This window comes from Pelodiscus sinensis, chromosome 9 (assembly GCF_049634645.1).
Source record: "Pelodiscus sinensis isolate JC-2024 chromosome 9, ASM4963464v1, whole genome shotgun sequence".
NCBI classification, from domain to species: domain Eukaryota; kingdom Metazoa; phylum Chordata; order Testudines; family Trionychidae; genus Pelodiscus; species Pelodiscus sinensis.
Window position 1 is genome coordinate 53,138,009 of NC_134719.1, and position 22,816 is coordinate 53,160,824.

At 43.8% G+C, this 22,816-nt stretch overlaps 1 long non-coding RNA gene across 1 annotated transcript in view; it reads right to left on the reverse strand.

The window, feature by feature from the left end:
* LOC112544862 (uncharacterized) overlaps positions 1–22,816 on the reverse strand; it is a 42,611-nt gene that overhangs the window by 13,500 nt on the left and 6,295 nt on the right. The window contains exon 2 of the long non-coding RNA XR_012906129.1: positions 19,903–20,046. This is a non-coding gene — a long non-coding RNA (uncharacterized LOC112544862). The remainder of the gene's footprint in view (positions 1–19,902; positions 20,047–22,816) is intronic.

Below are 22,816 nucleotides of genomic sequence, written 5' to 3' on the forward strand. Positions count from 1 at the left end.
TGTGTACTGTTACTTTTATTTGTGCAAAGATCCATAACTCATGAGCCTCATCTCAGAGGATTATGAAGATCCACATTTGCATCGGGGGAAAAAAACAGCCTTCAGAGGTATACTATTTTATTAATTCTCCGAGGATTCATTGCAGTTTACTTTACAATAAAGTGTCTTACTATATATGTTTGTGCCTTACAAGAAAGATGATAATGGGGAATAGTCAAATTTACAATATTATTGTCAGACCCTTAACCACTTTCTATACAAGAGGAGCATGAAGATTGCTCCCTTCATCCCTCATCTTGGATTACAACTTTATAGTCTACCACAGTAATTTCTACATAAATTGTCCTTTGAATGAAATTTGTAAATGCGTAAGTTTTGCATCAGTAAGAAATTCCACACTCCCAAATTTGTTGATGATACATAAGCAGGGGGATCAGTAAGGCCTCTAAGATGCATCTTACTTTTTCAAAATATATCACAACATCCATTTTTTTTTCCATTCTAGATCAGCAACTGAAAGAATCATGTTGTAAATTTTTTTTAAAGCTACTTTTTTTTAGACAAAAGTATAAGGTTAAAATTTTTACAAAAGTTGTGGTGAACTTATTTATCCAGTAGTAATTTAGAGACAGATGACATTACTTGCCATTATCATATAATCATGATATATTTACTTAGCATCCCCATTCTAAGGAATCTTTCTCATTTCAAGCTATGTCAAGGACTTTGAAAGTGATCTAGGTGCAATTTTTATTCTTCTGAAAGAAGAACTTACAATATTAAGATTTTTTCTGAAGTAAGAATGATTTATTGATTCACAGATTTTAAAGCAAGAAGAGACCATTAGACTTTACATATACCCTACACAAAACTTATATTTGGCCAAAGTCTATCTTCCATTCTGTCTTGATTTGAAGATGTCAAGAGGTCGAAAAGCAACCACTTTTCTCTTGGTATTTCTAGTGGTTAATCACCCTTACTTAAAAATTTGAGACTAATTTCTAAATTTAAACATGCTGACTACAGCTTTCATCCATAGACAACCGTTACGACTTTCTCTGATAAATTAAGAGCCCCTTAGTAAGCTTGGTATTTCTCCCTGTGAAGGCATTTATATGCTGTCACCTCTCAGTCATCTTTTTGAAAGCAAAACAGACAGGGCATTTTCTCCAGCCCTTGAATTGTTTTATGGCTCTTTGCTATACCCTCTCAATCCTTTTAAAATATATAATTCCCAGACCTATATGCATTATTCTACCATCAGACTCACAGATGTTTTATACAGAGGTAAAATCACCTCCCTACATCTATTTAGCACTCCCCCTCAATATAGCTAAGAATCCAAAATTAGGTTTTTGCGATAGCATCACACCTGGGAGTTCATGTTGAGTGGCTCGTCTATTTTGGCAACTCATGAGTAGTATTTATGGTGTGATTGATGAACAAATATTTCACATAATGTATGCAGAGTCAGATTCAGGATGGATGTGAATGGAATTATTTACATCATCATTAACCTTTATGCCACTGAACCCTTTCACAGATTCTTCTGTGGCAAGAATCAGGGTTGCTGTAACAATTTTTACAGTACTGATATACTGGGAGCACTGAAACAAACTGTAAACCTTGCATATGATAGAAACCACTTCAAACCAGAGCATGAAGTACTATGCCCAGCACCCTTAGATCCATCATCTACGGTGAGAATATTTATTTTGGGACAATAATTTTGGAGTTTTATTAAAATATGTACCATTTAATATGATCTAGCCAAATTGAGTTTTTTCCCTGCAGGTGATATATATTTCTAGAAGTGTGTTTAATCAAACCAACCAGATTTAAAAACCCTACAGTGCTCTATTCATTGAAATCTAAAATTCCTGTATACATTTTGCTGGACTTGGTAGACCAAATTCAGAAGAGATATGCATGACAGTATATGTTAGTCTTGAATCTAAGTTACTAATGTGTAAAGGATACTAAATAGATGTAATTTGTAGTCCAAGAACCAAAAGGTATAAGATGCAAATCAGAATCCCAATTTTAAATATGCCTTATTCACCCTTCTTGAAAATGTAAATTTTGTGCAAGTAAGTCTGTGCTTGCTCATGAAAAATATTAAAGTAGCCTTCTTTGCTGAAAGCCAAGGGCCAGCTCACAAATACCATGGCAAGTTTTCACAATCTGTCTCCAAAGAGGTTCCTGTTCTCTTAAGTGGAGTTGTATGCTTCTCTCTTTTCCCCCTCCACAAAGTGAAAAGGTTTCTAACAAACATTCCTTGGGAAGATTTTTCTCTTCCAGTCCAGGCCTTGTGCACTGCTGTATGGGTATATGGGGACCATAAAAGACCCACAACTTTGCAAGAAATAATTTAGCACGAACCAAAATCTCCCCTTGCAAATTACAGTAGATGTGAAATTCCAGGGACGAGCAAGAAACCTTATATGGTTTTTGAGCAGCTCAGAGTTACAATATAAGCCATTTAGGCTGTAACCAAACAGAATCCAGGAGTCACAGCCTTTGCCCAGCCTTTTTGTAAACTCTACTGAATGACTAGCATGTTTTCTTCATGAAAAAACCCACATTATGACTGTGCTAATACTGCCTCTGTGTTATTCTCCTCTTCTTAGTATTCTTTGCTACTGCAGTCCTCATGCTCCATCTTGGGTATGTCTACACAGCACGCTTATTTCGAAATAAGCTATTTTGGAATTTTTTTACTGAAATAGCTTATTTTGAAATAGCTCATCTATACACAAGAAGTGCATTGAAATAGAGCTTAGGTATTTCAAAATAGAGTGTCCACAATGACTGGATGCTAACTCACATTTAAGACCACCTGGAACACTTCAGGTAGGGCATCAGGGTGAAATTACTTCATGGAGCTGCTGCCTGAGGCTATCTTAGATGCCTGCTTACAGGGTTCTCCCAATACAGTCATTTCTCCAGTTCTTCTCATGCTTGCCTTCCTTCCCGAGGGACAACAAAGCATTTTCTCTGACTGCTGTGGTTCGCCTTACGGACACCTCAGTTTGCCAGCCATGGAGCTGGAGCTGCCTCTGGGTACACGATGGCCCCTGATTGTCGTGCTGCAGTTTCTGAAGGCTGCCCTCCTGGCCCTGCAGGAACTCAATCCTCAGCTCATTGTGTTGCAGGGGGATGTGGATTGCAGCAGCTTTGAACAATAAAGAGAGGGGACCACCTCATAGGAGTGTGGCCTTTCTGGAACATGGTGGCAGCTATGCGGCCTTAGACAGTCACGTTCCTCTGTCTAGTGTGGAGATCATGGACATTGGAGGCCTGCCCCCAAACCTCAATGAGGTCCATAATCTCCTCACTAGCCCAGGAGGGAGCGTGGCGTCTACGACCCCTGGTTGGCTCCTGGGTGCTGAAGGACTGGGCGGGGGATGACTGCCTGGCACTGGCTGCCTGGCTCATGGTGAGGCCACTGGGTCAGGGGCAGAGGCTGCTGGAAGGCCTGGATCTGGCACATGCAGTCTGGCCAGAGTCTACCCCTTTAAGGGCTCTGGGGCTGGGGGAGAGGAGAAGAGTTTTTCTTGTTTTTCCTCGAGTGGCCACCCGGGGAAACTGGGAAAGGCTGGAGGCCAGCTAATTTGAATTAAGTGTCTACACAGCACTTATTTCGAATGAGCTATTTCGAATTTGGCATTACTCCTCATAGAATGAGGTTTACCAAATTCTAATTAAGCGCTCCGCTATTTCGAATTAATTTTGAAATAGCGGTTTGCATGTACGAACACTATTAAAGTTAATTCGAAACAACAGCTGTTATTTTGAATTAACTTTGCAGTGTAGACATACCCTGAGAGATTGGAAAGATCATTTTTGTGCACAAAAAAATTATCACAAGCTATTGTCTAATCACAAGGGGTGCATCTACACAGCGCTGTTGTTATTTTGAAATAAGAATGCGAGTGTCTACATAGCAATTCCATTATTTTGAAATAATTTTGAAATAATGGATGGCTTATTCTGAAATCTGTAAACCTCATTCCATAAGGAATAACTCCAGTTTCTAAACAGAGCATGTGTGGACGCGGCAGCTGAAGTTACTTTGAAATAAGGGCTATGTAGCACTTTAAAGACTAACAAGATGGTTTATTAGGTGATGAGCTTTCATGGGTCAGACCCACTTTCTCAGATCAAATAATGGAAGAAAATTGGCAAGACCATATATACCAAAGGATACAATAAAAAAAATGAACACATATGAAAAGGACAAATCAAATTTCAGAACAGAGGGGGGATGAGAGAGGGGAGGTAAATGTCTGTGAGCTAATGATATTAGCGGTGATAACTGGGAAAGCTATCTTTGTAATGGGTAAGATAATTAGAGTCTTTATTCAAACTTAGGCGTAAAGTGTTGAATTTAAGCAAGGTGAGGGAGTGCAGCTCCCATTCCAGGGAAGAATCACACTCCTGCCCCTATTGTCTGGACTTGCACTGAATCCTGGGGGAAGGTGCAGCCTCTTCCCCACCCCTGGTGGTCGACTCAGGGCTGGAGATGCCCGTTGTTGCCCACTCAGGGGGCAGAGCCAGTCATGCAGAGGAAGAGGAGGAGGAGGACCCCAACATGGCCAGCACTGGGACATTGGTGACCCTGGAGTCGGTACCCCCACAGCCCGAATGTGACCCAGGTATCCTCCCAGGGCAGAGGAGGATCATCAGGTGAGTGATCTATGGCAAAAGACACAGACAGAGTGGACACGGCCAGCGGCAAGGGTGCTAGGTTGGGAAGAGCTCCTCATGTGGCCTTGTCAACCTGGGGATCATGCTGCAGTCCGTACACATGGATGCATGTGCAGCGCCAGTCTGGGCCATGCAGCCCCCACCAGTGCACCCCTGGGCTCTTGCTCACAGGGCCCGGGGAGGCTGGCCACACTTCAGACACCCGTGTGGGACACCTTCCCACCACAAGCCACCACTAGAAGTAGACTGGCATGCCCCCACACACAGTCAGGAGTGCTGCATACGGGCATGCCTGTATGCTCAAAGCAGCATCCACTTCTGGGGACAGCACGCTGAGATGCAGGTGTCTGACCAGGGCACAGATGAGGAGCCGCCACGCCAGCAGGACCCCCAAGCTTCCCCTCCCCCTTCCTTCCCTTGCTTCCCCCTTCCAGCTCCCTCCTCCCAGGAGCAGGTGTGCCTGAAAATTGAAGAGCTGCGACAGGGGTACGCCAGGACCAGTTGGGGCAGCTCCTCAGCAGGGGCAGATACTTGCCCCTATTTTGATGCCCTGGACCGCATCCTGGGGGGCGGTGCAGTCTGTGCCACTTCGGGGGGCAGCGAGCTGGGACCGGAGGATCCTGACCAGGGCACAGATGAGGAGCCGCCACACCAGCAGGACCCCCAAGCAGTCCCAGGAGAGGAGTCAGCAGGGTCGTCCAGAGAGTAAGTGCCGTCACTGTTCCCTTCCCGCAGAAACCTGTGCATGTGCGAGGACGTGCCATTCCACCCCTGGGCAGGTGGCTCCAGCTGCCTGCCACACAGGGGCCGTGGCCTGATAGCCACACGTGTGTCTAAAGAGACCTGACATGCTCCTGACCCCGGGGTGGGACACAGCAGGATGCCCTCCCTTCACAAGCTCCAACATCTCCCCTCCACCTCACCTACACTATACACAGCACAGGGGAATGGGTGGGGTCTCTGTGCATCACAGCAGCTCTGACGATTCAGGGCACGGTCCTTCTCAACTTGCAGAGGGGGACTGGGCTTCACCCACTGTGTCCCCAGGGGTGAACTGACCACTTCTCTTCTTTCTCCACAGCCGCACCAGCTGCGCACCACCCCACTTGGGACATGCTCCCGCACCCGAGGGCTCCACAGGATGACCACAACACGGCAGGGTTACCGAGAGCAGCACCTGGGGGCCCTGCGAGCCCTGACCCACATCATGGAGCAGTGGGCACAGGAAGAACGGGAGTTCTGGAGGAGCTGATTGCCCAGGGTCGTGCCATGTGTACCCATCTGCGGACCCTGGTGAAGAGCATGCTGCCTTGTGCCGCTCCAGCACCTGCTGCCCCCCAGCTACCGTTCCTCCTTCCACTTCTTCTCCCCCTCCCACCTCTCCCACCACAACCTCCTCAAACTCCTCACCCTCCGCCTCAACCTCCACACCCTCCTCCCCATCCCCCCAAGGACACCGAGGCCTCCGCACCCACCATGCTGGGAGACATGTGGCCGGACGAGACCTCCACCCCTGAGCTTCCCCTCCCCCTTCCTTCCCTTGCTTCCCCCTTCCAGCTCCCTCCTCCCAGCTTTCCCCCTCCTCTCTCCCACCCTCTCTCCTCCCGTCTCCCACCTCCTTTTCCCAGTCTCCCCACAGAGGTTCTTCCCCCCCTGCCGTTTTGTTAAATAAACAGAGTTTCTATTTTTGAAAAAAAGTGTATTTTATTTGACATCAGGAAGGGGGGGCTAGGGAGGAGTAAGTGGAAGGACAAGAGGGAGGAATGGGGCACAAGCCCCCAGTGAGGCAGACCAGGGAGGCTGTTAGTGCTCCTTGGGGCGGAAGCTCTCCCGCAGGGCCCCCTGGATACCAACAGTCCCCCGATGGACCTCCCAGATGGCAGCCTGCAGCAAGTGCAGCTGGGCTGATGGCAATGATTCCACGAGACGCACCGGCATGCCCTGGGGCAGCTCTGGCTCCATGTGGCCGAGTTCTGTGGTGTCCTGAGTGCAGGCACTCTGGGCACTCCAAGACAGGACTGCTTTGCTGTCCCTCATCGAGGTAGACAAGCAAGCAGTGAACCCTGAGAACTGTCTGTCCGGGGTGAGGGTAGGGTCCCTTTAAGCACGGAGCTCAGTTAGCCTCAGGCAGCAGTCCCACACACTAAGTCCTAACCTGATGCCCTGCCAGCACTGATTCCGGCCAGCCTTAACTTCGGTTCAGGGTCCACTCATTGTGGACGCCCTATTTTGAAATAGCAAAACACTATTTTGAAATAGTTTTTGTGTATAGATGCGTTATTTCGAATTAACTATTTTGAATTAAGTTAACTAGAATTAAAGCTGTTGTGTAGACATATCGTCACTTCCAGCTTTTCCCAGTCAGAAGCCCTATTCCAGCAAATTACATAAAAACATGCTAAATTTAGAAGTCACATTGACTTTATGAATCAAAGCCAAAATTTGAAAAATAAGCCAGGATAGTCAGATAGTTATTGTCTGCCACCAGCACAAATGCCAGACTGTGACAATGAAGCTACGCCCACATTAGGATTGTAACCTGTTTGCATAGGGTCTACATGCCTCCTGAAACACTTCTTTCTTGTTTCACAGGTACCTCTGTTTACTGTGTGTTGGAAGCCTGTAAGGTAGTTACAAAATTAAATACAGCATTAACACCACAGAATATTACTAGAGAACAGCATCATGATTTTCCCCAGATTTAATACTTCACATTTCAATTATTTTCTCATCTGACAATTTCAAAGCGGATTAGAAGTAATAAAGAATTAAGTCTAACAGCTTACTACATATGGGCAAACTAACACATGGAGAGATTATGTCTGCTACCTATCATCTCACAGCAAGACAACTGCTTTAACTTCCAGCCAATGTCCCTATATATACATAGAGCAGATGGGTTTCCCATTCTTCAAAACACCCTACCTATTTAAAAACTCCAGGTCAGATCTAGTTTACATGTTTCTCGTCTTATTTTCTAATTCCATTATAAGATACAATTCTACTGAATTATCTGCTGAATTTGTCACAGACCATATTTTCCTTCTCATACACACTTGTGTTAATGTGATTATAAGTCTCATATCTGATTTCTGTACCCCAGTGTTCCCTCTAAGGTGAGCAGCAGCAGAGTTTCACTGGTGATTCATCAGCTCCGCCCAGACAGAGGCTCAGGGCTCAATGCAGGGAGCTAACTGACTAGGCGGGGCTGCTTAGAGGAAACACTGACCCCAAGGTTTTCACGACTGAGCTCCAGTTTTGTTTTTGAAGCTTCTAGACCCGTGGTCACCAACCAGTAGATCGTGAGCTACCGGTAGATCTCAGGGGCTCTAAGAGTAACTCTTGAGCCCTCTCTGAACTGCGCGCCTGCGCAGTACATTTACATTAGATTTCCTCATTTGAGGAGCTGCTACTCACTGAGCAACAACACAGGTGAGTAGCTGCGAGGAATGGTGGGAGCTGGGAGGTTGGGAGGGCTGAAACACCCCAGCCAGCTGACTGTGGCTTTCACAGCTGGAGCTAGGCGCAGCCTCCCTGGGCTGAGCGCAGGGCAGCTGGGCTGGAGGGAAGAGAAGCAGCTGCCCGGCCAGCTGGCCATGGCGCTCAGCCAGGGTGCACCACGCTCCACGTGGGCTGGCACAGAGGAGAAGCTGCCTGGCCTGCTGTCTGTGGCGTTCAGCCCAAAGGAGGCTGAACTGCGCTCCAGCTGATTGGGCGGCTTCCCCTCTGTGCCTGCCCATGTGGAGTTTGGTGGCACCCTGGCTGAGCACCATGGCCAGCTGGCTGGGCAGCCGCTTTTCTTCGCTCCAGCTCAGCTGCCCTGCGGTCAGTCTGGAGGGAGCGCGGGTCGGAGGCTTCCCTCCGTGGCTGGTGTAGGGAACTCCCTGCCCCCAACCTTGTTCCCTCTCCTCTGTCCCAAACTTGTTCCCCGCCTTCCTGGCCCTGTTCCCTCTCCCTTGCCCCCCCGACCCCGCTGCAGAAACCTGCCCCCCCCTGCAGAAACCAGTTCCTTCTGGCACCCTGTCTCCTACTACAGAAACCTGTCCCCCTGCTCCCCTCTGCAGAAACCTGTCCCCCCCCCCATTACCCTGTCCCCTGTTGCAGAAACCTGTCCTGGCACCCTGCCCCCTCTCCCCTGCCCCCACTGGCACCCTGTTCCCTGCACCAGAACCTACCAGCACTCCTCCCCAGTACTGTGTCCCCTGCTCCCAAATGACTTTTCTATGGGTCAGTAACCCCTGACTCAAGGCAGGTTCCCTGCCATTCTTATAAATAAAGACAATGCAGAAATTTTTTGTGGTTAACATAGTATTCTATTTAAAAATGAAGCCTGGCCAACAAACCCCTAGTTGGGGCCAAGCCCCCATCTGGCCACAACCACTCCTGCACTCCCCCTTCCCCAGACCCTAGATCTGAGCCTATCAAACACTGGAACCTCCTGCCTTCAGCCCCTCACATACCCCAACCCAAATTCCTGCACCCTCACATTTGTAAGCCTGTGGCTTGCTGGTATCCCAACACTGCCCAGCCTGGAGCCCCCTCCCCGAGCCAGTGTCCCCTTCTCCACCTCCTCCTGCATCCAGATTTCCTCCCAGAGCTTGCACCTCTCACCCCTTCCCCCACCCAAATCCCTCATTCCCACCCCAGAGCCTACACATCCTGTCTCAACACAGCAAGGGTCCAGCTAGACTGCAGGAGTTTTTCAGGATTCTGGAGATATCCCAGAAAAACTCTTCTGCATCCAGGGTTGCGTTTGTTCTTCTGCTTTTTTAGTGGAAGAGCAAACAGGCTCTTTTGGTCACCCCTATATTCCTCTTTCCACAAGGAATAAGGTGGCTTCCAAAAGAAGGGTTTTTTTTCCTGACATTTGGTCCAGTGTAGACAGGCCATATGTTGGAAAAACCTCTTCCTACAGAAGAATAAAAAAAAAGCAACAGCAGTATAAGGATTGGGGATAGCAAGTGATGGAGAGGAGGAAAATAGAGAGGGCGGGGCTTTAAGGAAGGGGTGGGGCTTCAAGGAAGGGGCAGGGCGGTAGATCTTGGCTTAGTCTGTCATTTAAAAAGTGATCTTGGGTGTAAAAAGGTTGGAGACCTCTGTTCTAGACCCTGCTCCAGTATCGTCCTCCTGCAGCCTGTAGATACAGGTATTTGATAGATAAGGCACTGGCATCAGTTAAAGCAATAATGTAATTTACCCTACAAGGCATGCAATATGATAGCTAGCTAAATAAGGCACAAGGCCTAAAGCAACTAACCAGGCGTACCACTAGATTATAAACTATTGCAAGATGGAATGCTGTATTGACTAAAACACTCACAGGTTACTATACCAGTGAGGGATGTTAAGTTAGGAACACCAGCAGATGTCCGAACACATTAGTGACATGGTAATTACATTAAGCTGATAATCACGTATGTCATTAATTGTCTAATAATATACCTGAAAAGGACACTCTAGTGTTAGCAGGGTTAAGAAACACAAACAAGGAAAAGGGGATGAAACCATTACTGAATATGCATTAGGCATAATGGTGTCAGGGTAACTACTATAACACTAACAATTGTATCCTGACCTGAATGTGTTGGAAGGGGTCAGCAGGACAAACACCAGTGATGGTCATAAGGAAGATGATGATAGCAAGCCAACACTTCAGGTTGTTCTGACAGGGATATGTGAGTACATGGCTGCTCAGACACACATTTTGTATTATCTCTCTGCATCCTGCTGGGTTGGAGTGTTTGTGACTTTGTATTTGTGATAGGAAAAATCTTTTTTTGTGCAATAAAACTAAGTGCACATGAGAGAGCACATGAGTACAATTCTTGAGGTTCATATACATAATAGAGATGGTGATCTTGTAGTTGCAGATGGATATTTTCGGATTAGTCCTGAGATATTAAGTCAATGTCTGTTATAAAGATGATGATCTCCTCAGCTCCACGAGCATCCAAGCAAATGAGATAAAAAAGCCTCTTGTCCAAAGAGATTTTATACCTAGTTGGCCAGAGAGAACATAATAGGTTTTTGAAGTAATCAGGTCTGCCAACAGGAGGGTGAAGGGAAGCAGGTACCCTGGGACCTGACAATTCATAAGGACCCAGGGCTTCCCGCTGCCACTGCCACTACTGCAAGAGCAGTGAAGGTTGGAACCCCAGAAACTTTAAATTACCACTGGAGTGCCACAAAGTGCATTCCAGGCAGCTCTGAGGGCTGGCTGGAGAGGTTGGGACCACGGCACTTTCTGGACAGTGCTGAGGGCTGGCTGCTGCCGGCCCCCTCCCTTCTGCCCAAGGATCTGCTCCTTGTGGTAGTGCAAGCCACTCCTCACCCCCAACCTTGCCCAAAGGCCTGTCAAGTCTGTTGTGCCCCCTGGATGTAACCTTCTGTCTCCCAAATATTGTGGCAATTAGCACAAGTTAATTTATCCATTAAATAGTTCACATGCTGTTTACCACAACTTTTAAATAGACATATATACAATACTATTGCTTCAATCAAGTTCTATTATAAATTCTAATATTCCCTTCTGGTCTTGAATCAAAGCTACTCTAACACAAAAGGATTGTTTGCTCACATCACAAGATCTACTAGATTCTACTAATCTAACAATGCAAATTTGCTTTTCAAAAAATTTACACATCTCCAAATAAGTCATTAAAGGTAGACCCTGGATCAGTCTGCCTATGAGTAGGTTAACCCTTTCTTCCCATGTGCCACAGTTTAATCAGATATCTAATATTTCAATCAAATAATGTCCTTCCAGGATTTTTTCCTGGCTGCACCATTCCCTTTACTGTAATATCTCTAGCAAATCAGATCACATAAAAAGTCTACATCTGTATTTTGCTTTTTCTCCAAAGGTTATGGAAAGCATATTTGCCTACAGTTATTAAGAGATGTGACACCCTATAAGAAAGCATGATTTATTCTTAAGGTGAATGAATTTAAGCACTTCATTGCACCGTGACCTCTTCTGACAAAAAATTACTACATGACCTTAAGAGGGGAGCCCAAAGCCTGAGCCCACTCAAACCCTGCAACCTGGTGAAAGAAGCTTTACTGTGGCTATGTCTACACTATGGGGGGTTTTCCGGGATACCAGAGGTATCCCGGAAAAACTCCACTGTATCCAGGGAATGCATCTGTTTTTCTGCTTTTTTCTGTGGAAGAGCAGAAACATGCTCTTTCAAAAGCCTGTCTTCCCCCTTCCACGAGGAAGAAGGGCTCTTCCAAAAGAGAAGGCTTTTCCGAAATTTGGCTCCGTGTAGACGGGTTTTGTAATTATCAGTTCATAAGGGCCTCAGAACTACGATGAGTACTGTACTTAAGTCTTTTATACAGTCTTCGATCTTGGTCTCATGTTAACAAGCAGACAACGTTCCTTTCTTTCCTCAGGGCACAGCTACAAAGGGCTAGATTTTTGCATAACTCGGAGAGGGAAATTTGCATTTTCCGCCCCCAGGTTTAACTTTTTTTTGTTCCAGAACTCCATTCTTATCTGATACATTCTTCAGTATAGTCCTTTGACCCTCCAGCATTTCATATCTGAGATTTCTTCCCCTCACTCTAGAGGTTGCATACAATCATGACCCACTGAACATAAATCATGCGTTTGTAACTCTTCCGCCGGGTAGGCCCAGCAGCAACCAGGGCCGGGTTCAATATCTAGGGGTTCATCTCACAGAGAACTGGCTCAATCCCCCACCCAGTAGCCTGGGAAATTCCCCTGGGTGCCTCTGAGAAGCAATGCTTCCCCACTTGCAAGCACAGAGTCTGAGTGTAGAAAAGAAACTTTTAATGACAGAGAGAGAAGTCACATGGCATTATCTTGGGAAAATACCACAACAGAGTTCATAGCCCCCCCTTCCCCATGAGTAACTGTCTCAGCTCAAAAAGGATTGAGCAATGTCTTTTGCCTATCAGGCTCACTAGTCCACCAAGGTAAGGGTTCCATTCACTTACTGAAACTTTCTCCGTACCCCACTTCAGATGCCCCACTTACAGCTCAGTCCAGTCAGTGCAGACCCTGACTATCCTCGTTGAGCCTGAAGCTAGGCCACCTTTGAGCTGCGCTTGTAGTCTGCCAGTTGTTCCCGCCAGCTGTTCCGCTGACCGTCTGCCACCACTCATACCGGCCACCTGCTGGTCATTCCCACCAGCCACTTTACTGGCTGCAATGGATCAGGCTCCTGGCCAAACCAGTGATTTCAGCTCTTAGTGATTTCAACTCTTTAGCCACCACCTAGGCTAGCAAAAGATTCCAGCTTCCACTGGACTAGCAAAAAGACTCCTCGTGGAATCTGCTTTAGGTCTGTCCTTAAAACAAGGTGGAAAGGGGTGGGTTGAGCCAGTCTTACAGCTCACACCTGGCAAGCATGGAGCAGGCCGACTCAGTCCTCAACCCCCCTCCCCCCCAACTCAGTTTACTCAACTCTGGCAGGGGGGAGCTTGTTCCTCTGAGACCTCTTACAATGATGGTGTCTCTTCTATAAGCACTGGTGTCATATTTTACAGTTCCCACATTTAGGGGTAGCATGATTTGTGACCCCCAAAACAGCCCCAAATTAGTTACAATACACCACATTCCATTCCAACACTGATTCTCCATCAGCTCTGGCTGAATTGGATTTACATAACCACACCTCGGATTCCTTCCCCCTCCTGGCATGAGCTATATTTACATATCAACAGTTAACAGTTAATTATCTTGCAGAGCTAGACAATTGGAGTGAGCACCCCCACCCCCGAGGCAGCTCTCTCCTTCTAGCTGGCTGACAGCAAACAGCAATTCAGCCCCTGCTTACACATTTAATACAATGGACCCCCAAAATTCTTAAACTTCATTCAATAAGGTTTCCCAAGAATATAGTCAGAAATAGGCATAACCCTTTACTGGGCAATGGATTTCAAAATTTGTGTGAAGGGAAGTTCAAGAAATGTCCAAAGAAAGATGGGGTAATGAATTAAGTTACACATATTTAAAAAGTATACAATGGGATTTTCAGAAGCTTGGCTTAATAATACTCTCAGTGAGAATAATGGAATATTTACCAGACTTTAATAGAAACATTTTGTCACTGCTACGTGCTTTTGAAATGTCAATCCACCTTCTCAATTTCTGGAAAGTGACATTTTAGAAGATAAACATTTCATCTGAAGGAGAGAGTAGTTACTCAAAGTTGAATCCTTCCCTAGCAAATGGCTCATGAGAATGACATCATTAAAGCATGAAAAACTTAAACAACAAATAGTCATTAAAACATGTCAGTTTCATAGCCAACAGCACATAAAGGAGTGACATGGCCTGCATCAGACCCAGATCCAGATCTTTAAGTGCCCTAAACTAACCTGACAAATTAGGTATCCATTTTGCATTTGAGTGAATTGCAAGGGGCCTTTTAGAGCAAGATAGTGATGTTCAAAACCATGACCTTCAATACTATAGGACCAGTGCTTTAATCACTCAGTCTCATCAAGAATATTATTGCATGTTTGCAAGCAACAGATCCTCATCCTGCAAAGATTTATGAAAATTCTCATATTTATGCACGAGTAGTTCCAGTGAAGTCAACAGTATGACTCACATGCATAAAGATAAACACTTACGTGTGTGTTTGCAGAAACGCTCCCAGACAATTAACGCTAAAAAGAGCTGGTTAAAAATTTTCACACGGAATATTTTTTTAATTGGAAATTCCATTTTATTAAAATAGACACTTCCCATATGAACAGATCAATTCCCATTCTTTTCAATTTTGGAGAAAAGAGAAAAAGTGCTTCAATTCAGCCACTTTTTTTAATTGAACAATTCAAATATAGTCCATAACAATTGTTTTAAAGTTTATTTTATGTTATTAAAAATTACATGATCAAAAATAAAATGTTTCAATTGAAATCAAGTTTTTTGGAAATTTTATTCTGAGCGAAGTTTTAAATAAATTAGTTTTGTTCCTCAAGAAATGGAGATTCCTGTCCTAAACCTTAGCATTTGAGCAATGTAATAGACAGTAATATAAAAAAATACATTTACAATGTAGTGTAAATCTGAAGTAACAACATTCCAATTCTCTAGTCTTCCATGGAAGACTAGAGAATCAGAATGTTGTTACTTGCATTCTCATTGTTTATTTTTAAGACTGTGGGTAAAATTCTAACCTTTGTTATATTAGTTTAGAGGCAGTCCTTGACAGTGCCACAAAGGGTTCTTACAACATTTCTGAATTGATATCCTGATTTGACTTACAATACTGATTTCAACTTTATGGCTCTCAGTTCTCTAATGGAGTGGATTGCAGTTCCAAGTTATGATTTTGATGCATTTTTTTCAGAGCCAATTGTGTCATAAGTCCCAGAACTGCCTGAATGTCCCTTAGGAATAGTCATTGAACTGATACCAGAGTCTTCCCCTTTGTCAGAACCCAGCGATCCATCTCAGTCTACTCTGAATCTTGTACCAACCTAGAAGGGTTATTGTTAGAACAAATACATTAATGACCACCCCATACAAATCTGTGAATTTACATTAGTCTATTTACCTGGTTGTTCAATCCTTCATATGTGACTAATTTATGGACTCCTTAACCATATCTGAGTTGCTAAATTTATAGGTATTAGCTGCTGCAAACTGTAATGTTATTTTGTTTTGTTTGCTTTAGGATGAAAGTTGTGCACCTAAATAACTCTTTCATTTTTCTAATGAGGTAATTACAGAAGCTAGAACATTACAGCCAAAGCTAGCCAAGCAAAGTACATTAATCATTTTTGGCTGTATGCTTATTTAAATTGTAAGACTATGGGAGACTGCATGAGATCCCACTGGAGGTCACAAGATGCTAAAACTATTCCAAACAGCAAAGAGAAAAGAAGCATTACTTTTAACTAATTTAAGGCTTTCAGTAGTGTGTATGTAAATATGGAGGAACATGTTCCTCTATTATAGACTCATTACAGATATGAAACAGCAGTGCTATCAAAATAAAAATCTCCAATGGGAAACCATAGAAAAGGCTAATGGCCATAGCAATGTGTTTAGTCTATTGATAGTTTAATAACTTAGGGTATGTCTACACTATCACCCTAGTTTGAACTAGGGTGGTAATGTAGGCAACCGGAGTTGCAAATGAAGCCCGGGATTTGAATTTCCCGGGCTTCATTTGCATAAAGCTGGGCACTGCCATTTTTAAATGTCCGCTAGTGCGGACTCCGTGCCGCGCGGCTACACTAGGCTTCCTAGTCCGAACTACCATTACTTAAAATACCGTTATCGTTATTTAAAAATGGTGGCGCCCGGCTTTATGCAAATGAAGCCTGGGAAATTCAAATTCCGGGCTTCATTTGCAAATCCGGTTGCCTACATTAACCACCCTAGTTCGAACTAGGGTGGTAGTGTAGACATATCCTCAGTGCTTAAGAATCCACAAATAAGGAAAAAAGGTTGCTAATGGGTGATGGACAATTACCAGATGACTTTTGAGAATTAGGGTAAAATTCATTTACAGCTTTAAGGCCATGTCTACCTTAAAAATGATCTGCTGGTACAAAATTTTGAACCAATATAGCAAGCCATCACCAGAAATAAGTGGTGCTTTTTCAAACAGTACAGCATCTACAACAGAGATTTCTGCCATTACAACTATGTCTGTCAGGGTACATCTAGACCAGTGGTCTCCAACCTTTTTACGCCCAAGATCACTTTTTAAATGACAGAACAAGCCAAGATCTACCACCCCACCCTTTCCTTGAAGCCCCCCCCTCTCTATTCTCCTCCTCTCAATCACTTGCTATCCCCAACCGTTATACTGCTGCTTTTTTTTTCCAGTTCTTCTGTAGAAAGAGGTTTTTCCAACATTTGGCCCGTCTAGACTGGACCAAATGTCAGAAAAAAACCTTCTTTTGGAAGCTCCCTTATTCCTCGTGGAAAGAGGAATATAGGGATGACCAAAAGAGCATGTTTGCTCTTCCACTAAAAAAAGTGAAAGAACAAATGCATCCCTGGATGCAGAGAGTTTTTCTGGGATACCTCCGGAATCCTGAAAAACTCCTGCAGTCTAGCCATAACCTTGCTGGGTTGACACAGGATGTGTAGGCTCTGGGGTGGGAATGAGGGATTTGGGTGTGGGAAAGGATGAGAGGTGCAAGCTCTGGGAGGAATCTGGATGCAGGAGGAGGTGGAAAAGGGGATGCTGGCTCCAGGAGGGGGCTTCAGGCCAGGCAGTGTTCGGGTCAGATGTAGGGTTGAGGTACTAAGCAAGCAACAGGCTTGTGGATGTGAGGATTCAGGAATTTGGGTTGAGGTATGTACGGGCCTGAGGACAGGGGGTTCCAGTGTATGATTGAAGGTCTGAGTGAAGGGGGAGTGCAGGAGTGTTACGATGCTGTGGTTAGATGGGGGCTTGGCCCCAATTGGCGATTTGTTGGCCAGGCTTCATTTTTAAATAAAATACTATGTCAAACACAAAAAGTTTCTGCATTGTCTTTATTTATGAAACAAGCAGGTAACCTTTTCTGAGTTAGGGGTCACTGACCAACAGAAGTCAGTTAGGGCTACACAAGTGAGATGCAAAAAAAACCCTGGTACTTTCCCTTGCAACAAACCCCGTTGCTAGCTTTACTATTAAGTGCTATCCAGTTTGTTATAGTACAAAACACAGAGTAGGGGATACTTGGGGATGTGTCAAGACTTGGGTGTTGGCAGGGAACACTCTGCTGATACTATTATTGGACCTAACCAAGTGAGTTAACCAAGATCAAGAACATATATTCCTGCGCATCCAGAAATATAATCTATGCTATCATGTGCCGAAAGTGTCCGTCTGCTATGTACTTTGGACAAACATCTCAGACACTTCGCCAAAGGATCAATGCCCACAAAACAGATATTAGACAGGATCACAAAGAAAAAACAGTTTCTTGCCATTTCAACCAGAAAGGACATTGTCTCAATGACTTGATTACCTACATCCTGCTTCAAAGGCCTTTTAAGACTACACTTGAAAGAGAATCCTCTGAACTGTCATTCATGCTTAAATTCGACACTTTACGCCTAAGTTTGAATAAAGACTCTAATTATCTTACCCATTACAAAGATAGCTTCCCCAATTATCACCTCTAATATCATTAGCTCACAGACATTTACCTCCCCCCCCATCTCCCTTCTGTTCTGAAATTTGATTTGTCCTTTTCACATGTTCATTTTTTTAATTGTATCCTTTGGTATATATGGTTGTGACAATTTTCTTGCACTATTTGATCCGAGGAAGTGGGTCTGGCCCACGAAAGCTCATCACCTAATAAACCATCTTGTTAGTCTTTAAAGTGCTACATAGTCCTGTTTTTTGTTTCACCTTGTAATAACATATCCCACCATGTGCTCTTTTAAACCATCAACCAATACCTCTATTGCCCTCTCCATTTGATCCAAAATGTAGCCACTTGTCCATTGTTCAGACCATGTATGTCATGCATTCTTTGGATCCTTCTTTTTGCTCCTTCATTGCCTTCACATTAGGGGATGTTCCAGTCATTTTCAATCAATTCCTGCCTTTTCCCTGCCAACACGCAAGTCTTGACACATCCCCAAGTATCCCCTACTCTGTGATTTGTACTATAACAAACTGGATAGCACTTAATAGTAAAATAGTGGAACCTACCAAATCAGTTAATTAGAATGAATGTTCCAGAGTAGGTTACTGCCTTACAGTTGCAATAAAGAATCATGATAAGATTATAATGTTATTCTGGGAATAAAACTAAGAACAATTCCATTATTTTGAACTGGATGCATCCTGAATTCCCCCTCGGGTTGTCATCTTCCCATATTCTGATGAACTCCCATTGCAGATAATAGAACTAAACAAATTTCTGCCATTTTTATGATCGCCATGAAAACAAGTTTGTATTGATAATTTTTGTTCCCCTTAGTGTCACTTTCAGTAATAGAAAGTGAATTTTGAATTTGCAAGTTAGAATTAGGTTGCCAAGTTAAAAACTCTAAGACTTATGTTCATCCACCAGAGCACAGATATGCCATGTTCAAAACAACATCTCTGATCTTTAGTATGTAGAGTCTAGAGTTAACTTCTTACCCACAATTCATAGGCTCAGAATTTTGTGCACACAATACATTGAATAATTTTGAATAGCAAATAAAAGTCTTAACCTACTCACTAATCCTTCGTAAAGAGAAAATTATGAGAAATTGAAATAAGTCATTCACTGTGAATTATTTACTCAATACTAAATAGAAATTTAAGAGATTATGTATGAAATAAAAGTCTAATTCTTTATTAGAAAGGAAGTCTTAAACTTGGATTTGTATGTGTTTCACTTTTCCATTGGGGAAAAAAATGAGAGTTTTGTATGTTCAAAGTCACAAAGTAGAAGAAAAAACTCAAAATAGCATTGAAATGCCTTATTTACAAAAACATTTTGACCCAGATTTCAATTTATATTTCTTCTATTTTCGAGATAACAGAAAAAAAGCTCCAAAATTTTAGGGTTACAAACTATGAGCCTGGACTTCTCAGAAGTCATGTGCTCCAACCCCCTAAAACTATGTCTATACTGCGCTGTTTTGTGCAAGAAATATGAAAGGTGAATGGTACAGTGAGGACTTTGGCCCAATTATGGAAAGTAGCTGAATGGTCTAGTGCAGTGTTTCACTCTGCGGAATCACTCTCAGAAACACATTAACTTGTCACCCCAGTTTGTTTATTTACCGGCACCACGGCCACGGAGCCTCACAGCTCCCATTGGCTCTGTTTCATCCTTTACAGCCAAGGGGAGCCACGGGAAATGGTGGCCCGGACCACACTCCTTCCCGCGGCTACCCTCAGCTGCAAAGGATGAAACAGAGCCAATGGGAAACGTGAGGCTCCATGGCTGTGGCACCAATAAACAAACAAACCGGGTGGCCAGTTAATGTGTTCCTGAGTGATTCCACAGAACGCTTTCAGAAACACTGGTCTGGTGCATATAGACAGTTTCCATACAACTATGTTCAGTTACATTTCAGTGACTTTTTCTCTGATGCATTCCTGACAGATGCCTGCAATCTCTTAGGTTTGGAATCTTGCTAGCTAGAATTTCTTTAAATATTTCTGCTAGGGACCTGTTTACTATAACACAGAGTATAAGTCTATAATTTCACCAGAGAAAGATTAGAGTTTTATTGTTGCTTCAGAGACCTACCTTTCCTGATTCTTGGTATTACTGCCTTCTGCAATTCCCTGTTACAAGGCCCAGAAGCATCATTCCTCTTGGAACTGGCTTCTTTGTTTATAGTAGCAGCAGAAGAGTCACCAACCAAAAATCGTCCATTTCATGCTACAAAAGCTTCAAGAACAAACAGGATTTCAGATCCATGAATCCATCAGTGAATTTAGGTTGTATTATAAAGTAGTAATTACTGTTTCTAAAGTTTCTAGCCCTTATGGTTGCTGGGGGAAAACCTGAAAATGTGAGCAAACCACATCCTGATGCTTTGAGACAAAATACAGATAGAATTCACTTTTTAAAAATGCCTTTTTTATGAGTTGTGTGATTCTAATTTAATATTTGAAATGGTCAGTGCTGATTCCTGTATTAATGTTATGGCCAGAAATGTCCATTATGATAATCTATTCTGATTTCCTGCATAATACAGACCTATGACTACATCAGCATTCATGTGATGGTTCCAACGTTTTAAATAAATCAATTACTATTCTATGTTCAACACACTAGTTCCTCCCACGATGGACTGTTTACAGTTGTTGATTATATTATCTAGGGACTAATGTATAATACGATAAGTAAGCCAAGAACTCAGATCCCATTGAAGTCATAGGAGTACAGAAAGATTAATATCTCACTGGATCAGGCTCGTAGGGTATGCCTTAGTAAAAGAGGGATGTAGCAGAGGAGATATAGCCATGCTAGCCTTAGACTAAACATCACAGTCATACTTGTAGTGAAGACATGATGGCATGGGCTTCAGTGACACTTATCAACTTCCATACATAAGTAGACTCCAGAGTGGGCTTGTTAGGGCATGATGAAGTCTGCATTGCCATGTCTTCACCATTGTTATTACCAATGCTGATTAGACACCTGCCCTTATTGGCTACATCTGCACTTGAAGCTAAGGGAGTGATCCAAACTCAGAAGACGTACTCTAGTTGTCATTACTAAAAAGGACAGCTTGCATGAGTATGTCTACATGAGCTGGAAAATCACAGTCCAATCTCCAAGCATAGATGGTAGCTGCAATGTAAATATATCCTTACATAACACCTATAGGCTACGTCTACACTGGCCCCTTTTCCGGAAGGGGCATGTAAATTTCACTAGTCGTCGTAGGGAAATCCGCGGGGGATTTAAATATCCCCCGCGGCATTTAAATAAAAATGTCCGCCGCTTTTTTCCGGCTTTTAGAAAAGCCGGAAAAGAGCGTCTAGACTGGCCCCGATCCTCCGGAAAAAGTGCCCTTTTCCGGAGGCTCTTATTCCTACTTGAAGTAGGCATTTAAATATCCCCCGCGGCATTTAAATAAAAATGTCCGCCGCTTTTTTCCGGCTTTTAGAAAAGCCGGAAAAGAGCGTCTAGACTGGCCCCGATCCTCCGGAAAAAGTGCCCTTTTCCGGAGGCTCTTATTCCTACTTTTCAAATTAGGAATAAGAGCCTCCGGAAAAGGGCACTTTTTCCGGAGGATCGGGGCCAGTCTAGATGCTCTTTTCCGGCTTTTCTAAAAGCCGGAAAAAAGCGGCGGACATTTTTATTTAAATGCCGCGGGGGATATTTAAATCCCCCGCGGATTTCCCTACTACGACTAGTGAAATTTACATGCTCCTTCCGGAAAAGGGGCCAGTGTAGACGTAGCCGCATAGATTAAGCAGAGTAAGAGTGTCAATTAAATCATTAAGCATAGCCTATTTCTAATAATAAAAACAAGGGATCACAATCCCTCTCCCACTGAGTTAAAGTTTACTTTGTTAATTTCTGCTGAAGATGATCCAGGCCAATATCCATTAACTAACAATTCACATAGGTAATGAAAATTACTTTCAGTTATAGATAAGTGAGAAATGTAAACAATAATAAAAGCATCTAGTAAGAAAAAACAGCAAGGAGTCCTATGGCACCTTATAGACTAACCGAAGTATTGGAGCATAAGTTTTCATGGGCAAAGACCCACTTCGTCAGATGCATGTAGGGGAAATTTCCAGAGGCAGGTATAAACATGCAGGCCAGAATTAGGCTGGCGATGACGAGGTGGATCCAATCAAGGAGGATGAGGACCACTTCTAGTAGCCGATCTGGAGGTGTGAATTCCACGAGAGGAGAAGCTGCTTTTGTAGTTAGCTAGCCATTCACACTCTGGCTACGTCTACACTGGCATGACTTTCCGGAAATGCTATTAACGGAAAAGTTTTCGGTTAAAAGCATTTTCAGAAAAGCGCGTCTAGATCGGCAGGGCGCTTTTCCACAAAAGCACTTTTTGCAGAAAAGCATCCATGGCCAATCTAGATGCGCTTTTCCACAAAAAAGCCCCAATCACCATTTTCGCGATCGGGGCTTTTTTGCGGAAAACAAATCACTGCTGTCTACACTGGCCCTTTTGTGCAAAAGTTTTTCGGAAAAAGACTTTTGCCTGAACGGGAGCAGCATAGTATTTCCGCAAAAGCACTGACAATCTTACATGAGCTCGTCAGTGCTTTTGCGGAAATTCAAGCGGCCGGTGTAGACAGCTGGCAAGTTTTTCCACAAAAGCAGATGATTTTGCAGAAAAACTTGCCAGTCTAGACGCAGCCTCTTTGTTTAATCCTGAGTTGATTGTGTCAAACTTGAAGATGAACTGTAGCTTAGCAGTTTCTCTTTGAAGTCTGAAGCAAATGCTTATCGGATAGTCAAGTTGACTAGTTGCTTCCCCACCTTACTGCCTCTATCAGAGTCAGTAAGGGGGGAGGGAAGATGAAGGAGGCACTTCAAAGAACCAGCACCATGTGTAGCCTGGGACCAAACCTCTGGCTCCACATGGCACTGTCACTTTGAGCCCAAGACTCTCCCACTGATCCTGGGCTCTGTGCAGTGCTGCTAATTTGAAACATTGTGTGGAGCCTGATGC